Source organism: Equus przewalskii, chromosome 4 (assembly GCF_037783145.1).
Source record: "Equus przewalskii isolate Varuska chromosome 4, EquPr2, whole genome shotgun sequence".
In the NCBI taxonomy this organism is placed as follows: domain Eukaryota; kingdom Metazoa; phylum Chordata; class Mammalia; order Perissodactyla; family Equidae; genus Equus; species Equus przewalskii.
The window spans coordinates 27,169,632-27,185,103 of record NC_091834.1 but is presented as its reverse complement, the minus strand read 5'-3'; the positions used below and the strand labels follow the sequence as shown (position 1 = coordinate 27,185,103).

The window sequence follows — 15,472 nt, the reverse complement described above, 5'->3', positions numbered from 1 at the left end:
TGAGGTCATGAACGCAGGACCCTCATAATAGGATTGATGCCCTTAAAAGAAGAGACACCAGAGCGTTTGCTCTTTCTTTCTATCCCCCAGTGTGTAAGCACAAAACAAGATGGTGTCCACCTACAAGCCAAGAGAAGAGTCCTCAGAATGAAAGCTACCCTACCTGCACATTTGTCTTGGACTTCCCGACCTCCAGAATGGTAAGAAAGTAAATTTTCATTGTTCAAGCCATCTAGTCTATGGTATTTTGTTACGGCAGCCTGAGATGACTAATACAGAAGCTAAAAGAAATTTTAAAAGCCAAACAACAAAATCTCAAACCGAATCCCACTTCCAGATATTATTTAATTGGTCTGGTCTTGATCTCAGGGCATTGGTACTTTTTGAAAGCTCTTGAGATGAACTTACTCTTCAGCCAGGTTTAAGCTCCTTCTGTCCCAGGGAAGGGGTCTCAATGTTTTTATTTATCCACGCACTCATGAGGGATATAACACTCTCTGAAGTTACTCCATGTAAGAAGAGGAGTAGGCACAGCTTGTGAAGCTTTAAAGAAGCTTGCTAGATTGATGTGTCTTCTTTCTTCTCTACTCTCATTGAGAATCACCATGTAAGATAAAGAGCTATTAGGGCAGAAGATAAGGGTGTTATTTTCATGAGAGGCTTTATGAGATGAGAATTGTTACTTTGGTGCTCAAGTGATAAAAACTGGTCTAGTGTTTAATGAGAGGTAAACCTACCTTCTCCTATGTGGACTTCCTTCATTCCCCCATGTTTTGAGATCAGGAGAACTCGAATCTTTGGGAGATCCATGGGACAGCAATGTTGGAAATGTGAGAGTTCTCAAAAGGTGCACTGTCTCAGTATGTACAGTACTTTCCCTTTTGAGAAGTCCTGCAAATCGTTGCAAAACTTTGCAAGAAGGATGGGAGGTCCTAGTGTGCAGATGGGAGCTAAAACAGGAATTTCGGTTCATTTATGTGACCAGAAAACAATTTCAAAGCATGTATAGTTTCTAGACAACACAGAGAGGCCAGAACTAATGTAGGGGGTACCAAAAAGCTGCATAACAGAATGGGACAAAGTTGCTATTATTCCAGCTTTTTTGTCCTTTTTCAGTCTCTTAATTTTCTCACTTGTGTCTGAGAGGGGAAAGAAGAAAAGAGAAACAGAATGGTTAATGAGTGAGAGTAGCCAAAGAGCTTTGATTTAGCATCGTGGAGAGAGTCGAATATTCAGTGGTAAACTGATAAACAAACTTGTTCTTTGGTTAAAATGTCAAGCTTCTGCCATCTCCCTGAATCTTGTCAGGTCCATACATACACTTGTGTGGATGTTTCTGTTTATTTTTGGTCAATCTCAGGAAAACAGACTGAGTCACACATTTGAATTAAAGCCAAAATGGAGCTGGAGGATATAAAGTGAAATTCAGGAATTCAGAAAGCAGAAAAATAAAATACAGATGCAAGAATGTAAGCCCTCATCAACTTGCAGAAATTCAGGATAAGAATTTCTCCTCAGGCTATGGAATGGGATTTTAAGACATTCTTATCTCGATTATATGAGTCAGGTGAGTTATACTATTTTCTGAGGAACGCTCTAGTGGGAAAAATATACCTTTTTAAAAAAATGGAGTCTCCTCTTTTTTTTTTTAACTCAACCTACTATGGAACAAAGTAAAATGAGCTCAGACTTCATGAAGCTGCGTGTGAATTTTTTTTTTTTTAAGATTGACACCTGAGCTAACAACTGTTGCCGATCTTTTTTTTTTTCCCTGCTTTTTCCTCCCCAAATCCTCCCAGTATATAGTTGTATATCTTTTTATTTGTGGGTCCTTCTAGTTGTGGCATGTGGGACGCCACCTCACCGTGGCCTGATGAATGGTGCTATGTCCGTGCCCAGGGTCTGAACCAGGGAAACCCTGGGCCAATGAAGCGGAGCATGTAAACTTAACCACTCAGCCATGAGGCCGGCCCCATCCCTGTAAAATTTTAGGAATTCAGTTATTTAGGAGAGTTTTTGAACCTGCTTAAATCCTTCAAATCATACAAATAGTAAAATGTATTCCCCAGGGTTATGAGATGAAGAACTAGTTCCCTGTACCCTTTGTCTCTTCTCTTGGCACAAGCAATCAACATGAGAGTCTTAGCCAAATAACTTTAAAGTGGTTCTCAAAGAGTGGTGGTGGAGGGTGGGTCAGCTGCATCAGCATCACCTGAAAGGCTGCTTGCCTGCATGCCCAGACCTAGAGAGTAAGAAGCTCTGGGAGTGGGTCCAGCAGTCTGAGCTTAAACAACCCTGCAGGTGATTTGAATGCAGGCTCCAATGTGAGAAACATTGCTTTAAAACAACATCAGCTGTGGGAAGGTGCACCAGTTGCTGTAGAAACAAATTACTCAAGGAAGACCTACAAATAATAAGAGCAATGATAATAAGCCTGCAGACCTCTTACTTTGTGACAAGCACTGGGCTTTGTAAACATTTCTGAGGGACAGTATAGCACACTGATTAAAAGAATAGACTCTAGAACCAGACTCTTTAGGCTTGAATCCGACCCTGACCATTTAAGAGCTCTATGGCTGTAAACAAGTTCCTTACATTCTCTGTGCCTTAATTTCTTCATCTGCAAAATAGTGGACTCAGAGTAGTTATCGGGGTTAATGAATTAATATGTGTAAAGAATTTAGAACAGTGCCTTGACAGAGAGCTCTAAAAGTATTGACTATTACTTTACATTTATCAATATGTAATGTGTAATTTTATATTATATCATTAAAACCCCTGATCCAGGGGAGAGGATCCAAGATGGCGCCGTGAGTAGTCCTCTTTGTCTCTCCCCCTTCGAGTCAACAATTATTTGGACACTCATCGCTTAACAAAGGATATCCAGATAGCATCTCAGGACGTCTGAGAGACCCATGCAGCTATACATCAGAAGGCAGATGGACTTCCCTCCAGGAGGATGTGGAGATAGGTGAAAACTCTCCGACCCCAACCGAACAGCCTAGTACCTGCAAGCAGCTTTCTTCCAACGGATGCCCCCAGAAGATCAACACACACCTAGGGCAGGAGTGAGCACACACCAGAGGAGCAACGGTGGAAACAGGTGACCAGAACCCTACCTAAACCCCCCACAATTACTCCTAAATGCAGAAGGAATCTCTAGAGTTACACATCTGAGCCCGCGGGGAGAGTCTCGTCCCGCCATTGATAGGGAGATCCCGCCTAGTGTTCACGGCACCCGGAGGGTCCCAGAGAGAATCACAGAGGGTACAGCGGCCCCCCGGCTGCCACTGCCTGCACAGTGGGGAAAGTGATTGCCGGAGATCTCAGAGAGGACTGGGGCTGGGTGAAGCTCCAGAGGCCGGCTCCGCAGCCTGGAGGGGAAACTCCAGAGTTCCACCCAGGCAGCAGACAAAACTCTCTGTCTGCCATTAGCAGAGGGGCCACACCCAGCATTCACAACTCCAGGAAAGTCCCGGAGAGAATCCCAGAGGGCGAGGTGACCCCCAGCTGCCATTGCCCACCCTGTGGGGCTAGGGATTGCCAGAGATCTCGGAGAGGACTGGGGCTGGGTGAAGCTCCAGAGGCTGGCTCCGCGCCCCGGAGGGGAAGCTCCAGAGTTCCGCCCGGGTAGCAGACAAAACTCTCTGTCTGCCATTAGCGGAAGGGCCATGCCCAGCATCCACAACACCGGGAGGGTCCTGGAGAGGAGAATATCAGGCAGGGCAGCAGCTGACCAGCTACCACTGAAATCAGGATCTCCGGCTATCCCCCAGACAGGGCAAAGGGCTCCCCTAGTTCCTGGGGAACAGGACTGGGGCTGGGTGGAGTTCCAGCGACCCAGCTCTGTAGCCTAGGGGGAAACCCTACAGGCTCACAGCAGCCTCATGGAAAGCCTCTGCACAGCACTAGTAGAGAGCACCCATCCGGGAGCCACAAGGCTGGAAGACCCGGGGACAAAAGTAGCATAGCTAGGTGAGCTAACCACAGACTGTAGAAGATGCCAATAGCTCTGCTGCGACCCATAGTGGACAAGTGAGATTTTGTGGGTGCCGACAGTGATGGAGCAGCAAATATAAGTGATCCTACCCCTGGCCGCTGGAAAAGCCCATAACACCGTTGCAGACCCCAAGGAGTGAGCACGTCTAGGTGGGCTGCAACAGTAGGCACCAGCAGCCTGAAGCCCCTCTGTGACGGCCCCCACGGCAGAAGAGGGAATCCAAAGAACCACTGTGACTACGAGGAGGGGCCCAGGCCCAGTTAGCAACTGCAGATAGGGTTCCTGGTTGGTGCAGTATAAACAGCTGCTCCCCCACCACACCAGCAGAAACAAATGGAAGGAGCAACTAAACTCTATCTCTATGCAGAGGCACAAATCTACAACATCAAGCAATATGAAAAAATACATTAATTCTCCAGAACAGAAGGAAAATAACAAATACACAGAAAACAATCCCAAAGAAAATGAGATATATAACCTAAATGATGATGACTTCAAAACAGCCATCATTAAAATACTCAATAAGTTAAGAGAGAATTCAGATAGACAACTCAACGAGTTCAGGAGCTATGTCACAAAAGAGTTTGATATGATAAAGAAGAACCAAACACAAATACTGGAAATGAAGAACACAATAGAGGAGATTAAGAAAAATCTAGATGCAGTGAACAGTAGGGCCGATAATATGGAGAAAAGAATTAGCAATTTGGAAGATGGGAATATAGAAATGCTGCAGGCAGAGGAGGAGAGAGAAGTAAGACTAAAAAGAAATGAAGAAACTCTCCGAGAATTATCAGACACAATTAGGAGATGCAACGTAAGGATTATAGATATACCAGAGGGAGAAGAGAAGGAGAAAGCGGCAGAAAGCCTATTCAAAGAAATAATGGCTGAGAACTTCCCAAATCTGGTGAGAGAGATGGATCTTCAGGTGACAGAAGCCAATAGATCTCCAAACTTTATCAATGCAAGAAGACCAACCCCACGGCATACAGTAGTGAAGCTAGCAAAAGTCAACGACAAGGAGAAAATACTAAGGACAGCCAGGCAAAAGAAACTAACCTACAAAGGAACCCCCATCAGGCTATCAGCAGATTTCTCAGCAGAAACTTTACAGGCTAGAAGAGAGTGGAATGATATATTCAAAAATCTGAAGGACAAAAACCTACAGCCGAGAATTCTCTACCCAGTGAAAATATCCTTCAAATACGATGGAGAAATAAAAATTTTACCAGATAAACAAAAATTAAGGGAGTTCATTGCCACAAAACCTCCTCTTCAGGAAATACTCAGGAAAACTCTCATTCCTGAAAAATCAAAAAAAGGAAAGGGGCTACAAAACCAAGAGCAGAGGAGATAAGTAGAAGGACAACAACAGAGAGTAGCAGCTCTTCAGCAGAACAGATTAAACCATGGAATGAGAAACAAAGGAAATTGAAGAAAACCGGAAAACAAGACATAAAATGGTAGTGGTAGGCCCCCACATCTCAATAATCACTCTAAATGTAAATGGATTGAACTCCCCAATCAAAAGACACAGAGTGGCAGGATGGATCAAAGAACAAGACCCAACAATATGCTGCCTCCAGGAAACACACCTCAGCCCCAAAGACAAACACAGACTCAGAGTGAAGGGATGGAGAACAATACTCCAAGCTAATAATGAACAAAAGAAAGCAGGTGTCGCTATACTAATATCAGACAAGGTAGACTTCAAAGCAAAACAGATAAAGACAAAGAGGGAGAGTATATAATGATAAAAGGGACTCTCCACCAAGAAGACATAACACTTATAAATACATACGCACCCAACACAGGAGCACCAAAATTTGTAAAGCAACTCTTAATAGAACTAAAAGAAGACATCAACAACAATACAATAATAGTAGGGGACCTCAACACACCATTAACACCAATGGACAGAACATCCAGACAGAAAATCAACAAGGAAATAATAGAATTAAATGAAAAATTAGACCAGATGGACTTAATAGATATATATAGAACACTTCATCCAAAAACAGCAGGTTACACATTCTTCTCAAGTGCACATGGAACATTCTCAAGGATTGACCATATTTTAGGAAACAAAGTAAACATCAATAAATACAAGAGAGTTGAAATAATATCAAGCATCTTTTCTGATCATAATGCTATGAAACTAGAAATCAACTACAAGAAAAAAGCAGAGAAAGGTGCAAAAATGTGGAGACTAAACAACACTCTTCTGAACAAACAATGGATCATTGAAGAAATTAAAGAAGAAATCAAATATTATCTGGAGACAAATGAAAATGAGAACACGATATACCAAATCATCTGCAGCAAAAGCAGTCCTAAGAGGGAAATTCATCGCAATACAGTCTCACCTCACTAAACAAGAAAAAGCTCACATAAGCAACCTCAAACGACACCTAACAGAACTAGAAAAAGAAGAACAAACAAAGCCCAGAGTCAATAGAAGGAGGGAAATAATAAAAATAAGAGCAGAAATAAACGATATTGAAACAAAAAAGACAATAGAAAGGATCAATGAAACAAAGAGTTGGTTCTTCGAAAAAATTAACAAAATCGACAAACCTTTAGCCAGACTCACCAAGAAAAGAAGAGAGAAATTGCAAATAAATAAAATTAGGAATGAGAGAGGAGAAATCACAACAGATACCAATGAAATATGAGGGATCATAAGAGAATACTATGAAAAAATATATGCCAACAAATTGAACAACCTGGAAGAAACGGACAAATTCCTAGACTCCTACAACCTCCCCAAACTGAATCAGGAAGAAATGGAGAATCTGAATAGGCCAATCACAAGTAAGGAAATAGAAATGGTAATCAAAAACCTCCCCCAAAATAAGAGTCCAGGACCAGACGGCTTCTCTGGAGAATTCTACCAAACATTCAAAGAAGATTTCATACCTATCCTTCTCAAACTATTCCAGAAAATTGAGAAAGATGGAGTACTCCCTAACACACTCTATGAAGCCAACATCACTCTGATCCCCAAACCTGACAAGGACAACACAAAGAAGGAGAACTACAGGCCGATATCGCTGATGAACATAGATGCAAAAATCCTCAACAAAATTCTGGCAAACCGAATACAGCAATACATCAAAAAGATTATACACCATGATCAAGTGCGATTTATACCAGGGACACAGGGATGGTTCAACATCCGCAAGTCAATCAACGTGATACACTACATCAACAAAATGAAAAACAAAAACCACATGATCATCTCAATAGATGCAGAGAAAGCATTCGACAAGATCCAACATCCATTTATGCTAAAAACCCTCAATAAAATGAGTATAGAAGGAAAGTACCTCAACATAATAAAGGCCATATATGACAGACCCACAGCCAACATCATCCTCAATGGACAAAAACTGAAAGCCATCCCTCTGAGGACAGGAACAAGACAAGGGTGCCCACTTTCACTACTCCTATTCAACATAGTACTGGAGGTGTTGGCCAGAGCAATTCGGCAGGAAAAAGAAATAAAAGGAATCCAAATAGGTAATGAAGAAGTAAAACTCTCGCTGTTTGCAGATGACATGATCTTATATATAGAAAACCCCAAATAATCCATAGAAAAACTATTAGAAATAATCAACAACTACAGCAAAGTAGCTGGGTATAAAATCAACATACATAAATCAGTAGCATTTCTATACACTAACAATGAACTAACAGAAAAAGAACTCAAGAACTCAATCCCATTCACAATCTCAACGAAAAGCATAAAATACCTTGGGATAAACTTAACCAAGGAAGTGAAGGATCTATACAATGAAAACTACAAGACTTTCTTGAAAGAAATTGATGACGACATAAACAGATGGAAAGACATTCCATGCACATGGATTGGAAGAATAAGCATAGTTAAAATGTCCATACTACCTAAAGCAATCTACAGATTCAATGCTATCCCAATCAGAATCCCAAGAACATTCTTCACAGAAATTGAACAAAGAATCCTAAATTCATATGGGGCAACAAAAGACCGCGAATTGCTAAAGCAATCCTGAGCAAGAAAAACAAAGCCGGTGGAATCACAATCCCCGATTTCAAAACATACTACAAAGCTACAGTGATTAAAACAGCATGGTACTGGTACAAAAACAGGTCCACAGATCAATGGAACAGAATTGAAAGCCCAGAGATAAAACCACACATCTATGGACAGCTAATCTTCGACAAAGGAGCAGAGGGCCTGCAATGGAGAAAAGAAAGTCTCTTCAACAAATGGTGCTGGGAAAACTGGACAGCCACATGCAAAAGATTGAAAATTGACCATTCTTTTTCACCACACACCAAAATAAACTCAAAATGGATCAAAGACCTAAAGATTAGGCCTGAAACAATAAGTCTTCTGGAAGAGAATATAGGCAGTACATTCTTTGACATCAGTTTCAAAAGAATCTTTTCAGACACTATAACTCCTCAGTTGAGGGAAACAATAGAAAGAATAAACAAATAGGACTTCATCAGACTAAAGAGCTTCTTTAAGGCAAGGGAAAACAGGATTGAAACAAAAAAACAGCTCACTAATTGGGAAAAAATATTTACAAGCCACTTATCTGACAAAGGGTTAATCGCCATAATATACAAAGAACTCACACGGCTTAACAACAAAAAACCAAACAACCCGATCAAAAAATGGGCAGAGGACATGAACAGACATTTCTCAAAAGAAGATATGAATATGGCCAATAGACACATGAAAAGATGTTCATCATCGCTAATCATCAGGGAAATGCAAATCAAAACTACACTAAGATATCACCTTACCCCCGTTAGATTGGCAAAAACATCCAAAACCAAGAATGACAAATGTTGGAGAGGTTGTGGAGAAAAAGGAACCCTCATACACTGTTGGTGGGAATGCAAACTGGTACAGCCACTATGGAAAACAGTATGGAGATTTCTCAAAATGTTAAAAATAGAAATACCCTATGACCCAGCCATCCCATTACTGGGTATCTATCCTAAGAACCTGAAATCAGAAATCCCAAGAGTCCCTTGCACCCCTATGTTCATTGCAGCATTATTTACAATAGCCAAGACGTGGAACCAACCTACACGCCCAGAAACTGATGATTGGATAAAGAAGATATGGTATATATACACAATGGAATACTACTCAGCCATAAAAAAAAGACAAAATTGGCCCATTCGCAGCAACGTGGATGGACCTTGAGGGTATTATGTTAAGCAAAATAAGCCAGTCAGAGAAAGACAAACTCTATATGACTCCACTCATAGGTGGAAGTTAATATATTGACAAGGAGATCTGATCGGTGGTTACCAGGGAAAAGGGGGGGTGGGGGGAGGGCACAAAGGGGGAAGTGGTGTACCCACAACATGACTAACAATAATGTACAACTGAAATCTCAGAAGGTTGTAATCTATCATAACATTAATAAAAAAAAAAACCCTGATCCAATTGTAAATTCTGTATTTTCTCTTTTTTACACATGTAGACACTGTGTCTTAAAGAGTTCAAGTAACCTCATGTCAATTACAGGTATCAGAAGTCTAATCAAAATGCTTTGGTCCTGGACTTTTATTTTTTGGGAGGTTTTTGATTGCTGTTTCGATCTCCTTACTGGTGATTGGTCTATTCAAATTCTCTACTTCTTCTTGGTCCCATTTTGGAAGATTGTATGTTTCTAGGAATTTATCCATTTCTTCTAGATTATCCAATTTGTTAGCGTATAGCTTTTCATAGTATTCTGTTAGTATCTTTTGTATTTCTGAGGTGTCCATTGTAATTTCTCCTCTTTCATTTCTGATTTTATTTATTTGAGCCTTCTCTCTTTTTTTCTTGGTGAGTCTAGCTAAGGGTTTGTCAATTTTGTTTATATTTTCAAAGAACCAGCACTTTCATTAATTTTTTCTATTTTTTTCACTGTCTATTTCATTTATTTCTGCTCTGATTTTTATTGTTTCCTTCCTTCTGCTGATTTTGGGATTTGTTTGTTCTTCTTTTTCCGGTACATTTAGATGCACTGTTAGATTGTTTATTTGGGATTTTTCTTGTGTGTTGAGGTAGGCCTGAATTGCTATAAACTTCCCTCTTAGAACCGCTTTTGATGTATCCCATAGATTTTGGCATGTTGTATTTTCATTTTCATTTGTCTCCAGGAATTTTTTGATTTCTCCTTTGATTTCTTCATTGACCCAATCATTGTTCGGTAGCATTTTGTTTAATCTTCTCATTTTTGTTGCTTTTCTGGTTTTCTCCCTATAGTTGATTTCCAGTTTCATACCTTTGTGGTCAGAAAAGGTGAATGTTGAATTCTAGCAAACATTCAAAGAAGACCTAATACCTATCCTTTGCAAACTCTTCCAAAAAATTGAAGAGGAGGGGAGGCTTCCTAACTCATTCTATGAAGCCAACATTATCCTGATACCAAAACCAGACAAGGACAACACAAAAAAAGAAAATTACAGGTCAATCTCATTGATGAACATCGATGCAAAAATCCTCAACAAAATACAAGCAAATCGAAGACAACAATACATTAAAAAGATCATACATCATGATCAAGTAGGTTTCATTCCATGGATGCAAGGATGGTTCAACATCCACAAATCTATCAACGTGATACACCACATTAACAAAATGAAGAATAAAAACCATATGACCATCTCAATAGATGCAGAGAAAGCATTTGACAAGATACAGCATCCATTTATGATAAAAATTCTAAATAAAATGGGCATAGAAGGAAAATACTTCAACTTAATAAAGGCTATATATGACAAATCCACAGCAAATATCATTCTCAACAGAGAAAAACTGAAAGCTATCTCTCTAAGAACAGGAACCAGACAAGGATGCCCACTGTCACCACTCATTTAACATGGTATTGGAAGTCCTAGCCAGAGCAATCAGGCAAGAAAATGAAATAAAAGGAATCCATATTGGAAAAGAAGAAGTGAAACTGTCTCTCTTTGCATATGAAGTGATTTCATATATAGAAACCATAAAGAATCCACTAAGAAACTTTTAGAAATAATAAATGAATACAGTCAAGTCGCAGGATACTAAATCAACATACGAAAATCTGTTGTGTTTCTATACACTAACAACGAAGTAGCAGAAAGAGAAATTAAGAATACAATCCCATTTACAATGGCATCAAAAAGAATAAAATACCTAGGAATAAATTTAACCAAAGAGGTGAAAGATCTGTACACCGAAAACTATAAAACACTGTTGAAACATATCGAAGAAGACACAAAGAAAGGGAAAGATATTCCGTGCTCTTGGATTGGAAGAATTAACATAGTTAAAATGTCCATACTTCCTAAAGCAAGCTATAGATTCAATGCAATCCCTATCAAAGTTCCAACAACATTTTTCACAGAAATAGAACAAAGAATCCTAAAATTTATATGGACCAACAAAAGGCCCTGAATAGCTAAAGGATTCCTGAGAAAAAAAGAACAAAGCTGGAGGTATCACGCTCCCTGATTTGAAAATGTACTACAAATCCATAGTAACCAAAACAGCATGGTACTGGCACAAAAACAGGCACACAGATCAATGGAACAGAATCAAGACCCCAGAAATAAACCCACACCTTTATGTACAGCTAATATTTGACAAGGGAGCCAAGAGCATATGATGGAGAAAGGAGAGTCTCTTCAATTAATGGTGCTGGGGAAACTGGACAGCCACATGCAAAAGGATGAAAGTAGACCATTACCTTATACCATGCACAAAAATCAACTCAAAATGGATTAAAGACTTAAATGTAAGACCTGAAACCATGAAACTTCTAGAAGAAAACATAGGCAGTACGCTCTTTGACATCGGTCTTAGCAGCATATTTTCAAGTACCATGTCTGACCAGGCAAGGGAAACAAAAAAATGAACAAATGGGACTACATCAAATTAAAAAGCTTCTGCACAGCAAAGGAAACCATCAACAAAACAAAAACACAATCTAACAATTGGTAGAAGATATTTGCAAACCGTATATTAGATAAGGGGTTAATATCCAAAATATACAAAGAACTCATACAGCTCAACAACAAAAAAACCAACAACCCATTTAAAAAATGGGCAAAAGATCTGAACAGAGATTTCTCCAGAGAAGATATACGGATGGCCAAGAGGCATATGAAAACATGCTCAACATCATTAGCTATCAGGGAAATGCAAATCAAAACTACAATGATGGGCTGGCCTGGTGGCACAGTGGTTAAGTTCGCACGTTCTGCTTTGGCGGCCCGGGGTTTGCCAGTTCGGATCGTGGGTACGGATATGGTACTGCTTGGCAAGCCATGCTGTGGTAGGCATCCCACATATAAACTAGAGGGAGATGGGCATGAGTGTTAGCTCAGGGCCAGTCTTCCTCAGCAAAGAGCAGAGGATTGGCAGCAGTTGTTAGCTCAGAGCCAATCTTCCTCAAAAAAAAAAAAGGCTACAATGAGATATCGCCTCTCTCCGGTCAGAATGGGTGTAATTAAAAGACAGGAAACAACAAATGTTGGAGAGGATGTGGGGAGAAGGGAACCCTTGTACACTGCCAGTGGGAGTGCAAACTGGGGCAGCCACTATGGAAAGCAGTATGGAGTATCCTCAGAAAATTAAGAATAGATCTACCATATGATCCAGCTATCCCACTGCTGGGTGTTTATCCAAAGAACTTGAAAACACAAATGCCTAAAGATACATGCACCTCTATGTTCATTGCAGCATTATACACAATAGCCAAGACTTGGAAGCAACCTAGGTGCCCATCAAGGGATGAATGGATAAAGAAGATGTGGTATGTATACACAATGGAATACTACTCAGCCATAAGAAATGACGAAATCTGGCCATTAGTGACAACATGGATGGACCTTGAGGGTATTATACTAAATGAAATAAGTCAGAGGGAGAAAGTCAAATACTGTATGATCTCACTAATAAGCAGAAGATAAAAACAACTACAAACAAACACATAGCAATGGAGATTGGGTTGGTGGTTACCATAGGGGAAGGTGGGGGAGGGCAAAAGGGGTGATAGGCTCACATGTGAGGGGATGGACTATAGTTATTGGCTGGTGAACATGATGTAATGTACACAGAATTCAAAATATATTATGATGTACATCTGAAAGCTATATAATGTTATAATCCAATGTTACTGAAACAAAATAAATTTTAAAAATATTATAAACTGCTTTCAAGTACAGTTTCATCCAGTGTTGAAAAAAAATGCTTTGAATTTTAAAAAAAGGAAATTTATTCATTTGTGTAGCTGAAAATTCCAGAGGTGGAATGCCAGCAAAGTCTGTATTCATGGCCTTCAAATAATTGTATCAGGATCTGTGCTTTTTCCATATCATTTCTTCTGAAAGGACAACTACATACCCTGGCTACACCTCTTCCCTTCTGATAACTCCTAGCTGAAAAGAGTGATACAGTTAATTCCTATATTGGGATTCACAAAATAGAAGTCACTCCAGTGACCCCACATCACAAATCTAAACCTAAATCAGCTGGCATTTAAGGGAAACACCTGTCAAGGAAAGCTAACATACACCAATCACAATCCTCCAATTCAGCTTAGCTAGCTTACTTTACCCTAGAAAAGAAGTGCCGGTCTTATAAGGAAATCTCTGACCTCCTGGCCAATCCTGCCCTGTTTCCACATTGCCTCCTCTAACATGCTATAGAACTCACTCCTGCCCAAAATCCCTCGGGAAGAGTGCTCCACATCTTGTGAGGCACTGTACTCCCCCAATCCATGGATTTCTCTATTGAATAAAGGTCAGCAAACTTGTTACTAAGTTGTTTTAGCTTGACAAGAGGCTCTCTCTTCTCCAGTTTTGACAAGCCCTGGACTTACCTGCGAAAGCCAGATTGAACGATGTGCCTATCTCTGAGCCAAGTGCAGGTTCTTTAGCCTGGATCACATGACCATCGCTCCAACTGGAGATGAGATCAGGCCACCCGATCCACATCCTCTTTCCTCAGAAGGAGGCAAAACACTTGGCGTTCTGCAACCGAAAGAATAGAAGGGGAATAACGGTAGGAGTGAAAACAACACATTGCACTTGTCTAGAATCACCCGGGTTTCCAACGGTAAAACCATGCCTCAAAACGACATCTGTTTGTCTTGGAAGACAGTGCTCTTAAATGCTCCCAAATACTACTTCTTGAAATTAAACCAGTTTTGCTATTCATTATGTGCTAATCAATGTCCTAGGTCTGAGGAATGTAAAGCTATATAAGACATACTCCTGCCCCAAGGAGCTTTATTTAACAGTGGAGACAAGTATAAAGAGAAAATGGCAGTGCTGTGATTAAGGTGCTCAGAAAGTGGCATGAAGGGCTCATTAGTAGCAATTATAAGTACTTCCTGTATGATCATTAATCACCAACCCACACTTCTGAACTCCAGGATCTCCACCCTTCCTTTGCCAAGGAGCACCAGGGGAGAGAATATGTTAACACATAAGATTTATCTCCTGGAGGAAGGAGAAATTGTCCTCAGTTATTCTCATTTGACTAAAGGAAAAAATGATGTTGATGGTCAATTTCAGGGAAGTTACTATACTAGACAGACAAAAATAAGGAGAAAAAAATAAAAGTAAATGAAATGTAAGAAAAATTAAAGATGCTACAATGATGTATTAGAATAGATATTCTCCAAATGTGGATATTTTGACCCTGAAACCTCCAAAATTTTTCTCCAAACTTTTTTTAATGCTTCAAAGAGAGCCTGAGTTCACTTATAAAGGAATAAAAACAAATTCATTTTCCTTTGGCACTTAATGGTGAGATTGTTCATTTAATATAAAAATGACACATTGAGTGAGATGAACTCCATCTGGATAAACTGGAGAGCTGACGATGAAGCTACACTGAGCTCTGCATTTGACATTAAAATATTGTGCTTGGCTTGCAAGATAGAATGACCAGACTACAGTAGGCAACACAGAATTTTTCATTCACAAGTAAACTTTGTGAAATTACAAGGAAAACAAACACAAGATGAATGGCACACAGCATTCCCTAGTTAAATTTGTGAGATGAAGGGGATAGTGCAACAGCGTGCTATTCATCTGATTTGGAGTTAAATGAAGATTCTGGTACAAAGACAGAGATGAAAACTATTCTGGTATTTTATGGAACTTTTGTGAGACCATATGCTATAATATGTGGCTGTTAGAGCTGTTCAGCACTTCAGAGGATTAAACTGTTCATAATGGACCTGTTAGCTGCCATTCTGGTCTGGCAAATTCTTTGGGAAGTGCAGTATTTCTCTGCTCAATAGCATCCACCTATCAATGGTCTCATTTTACACAATCTGTCACGGACATCTGCTAAGGAAAATTTTTGACTTAAAAAAAAAGCATAAAAGCATTCAGAACTCGACTGACTGTGCAAAGAGGAATGCAAGAGATTTGAAAATCAACTCTATATACTTTGATCATAGACAATAAAAAGTATGC

The 15,472-nt window shown here is 39.9% G+C and overlaps 1 long non-coding RNA gene across 3 annotated transcripts in view; it reads left to right on the top strand.

The window, feature by feature from the left end:
• LOC139083002 (uncharacterized) overlaps positions 1-15,472 on the top strand; it is a 135,590-nt gene that overhangs the window by 18,953 nt on the left and 101,165 nt on the right. For all 3 annotated transcript variants that reach the window (XR_011539442.1, XR_011539441.1, XR_011539443.1), the window contains exon 2: positions 91-200. This is a non-coding gene — a long non-coding RNA (uncharacterized lncRNA). The remainder of the gene's footprint in view (positions 1-90; positions 201-15,472) is intronic.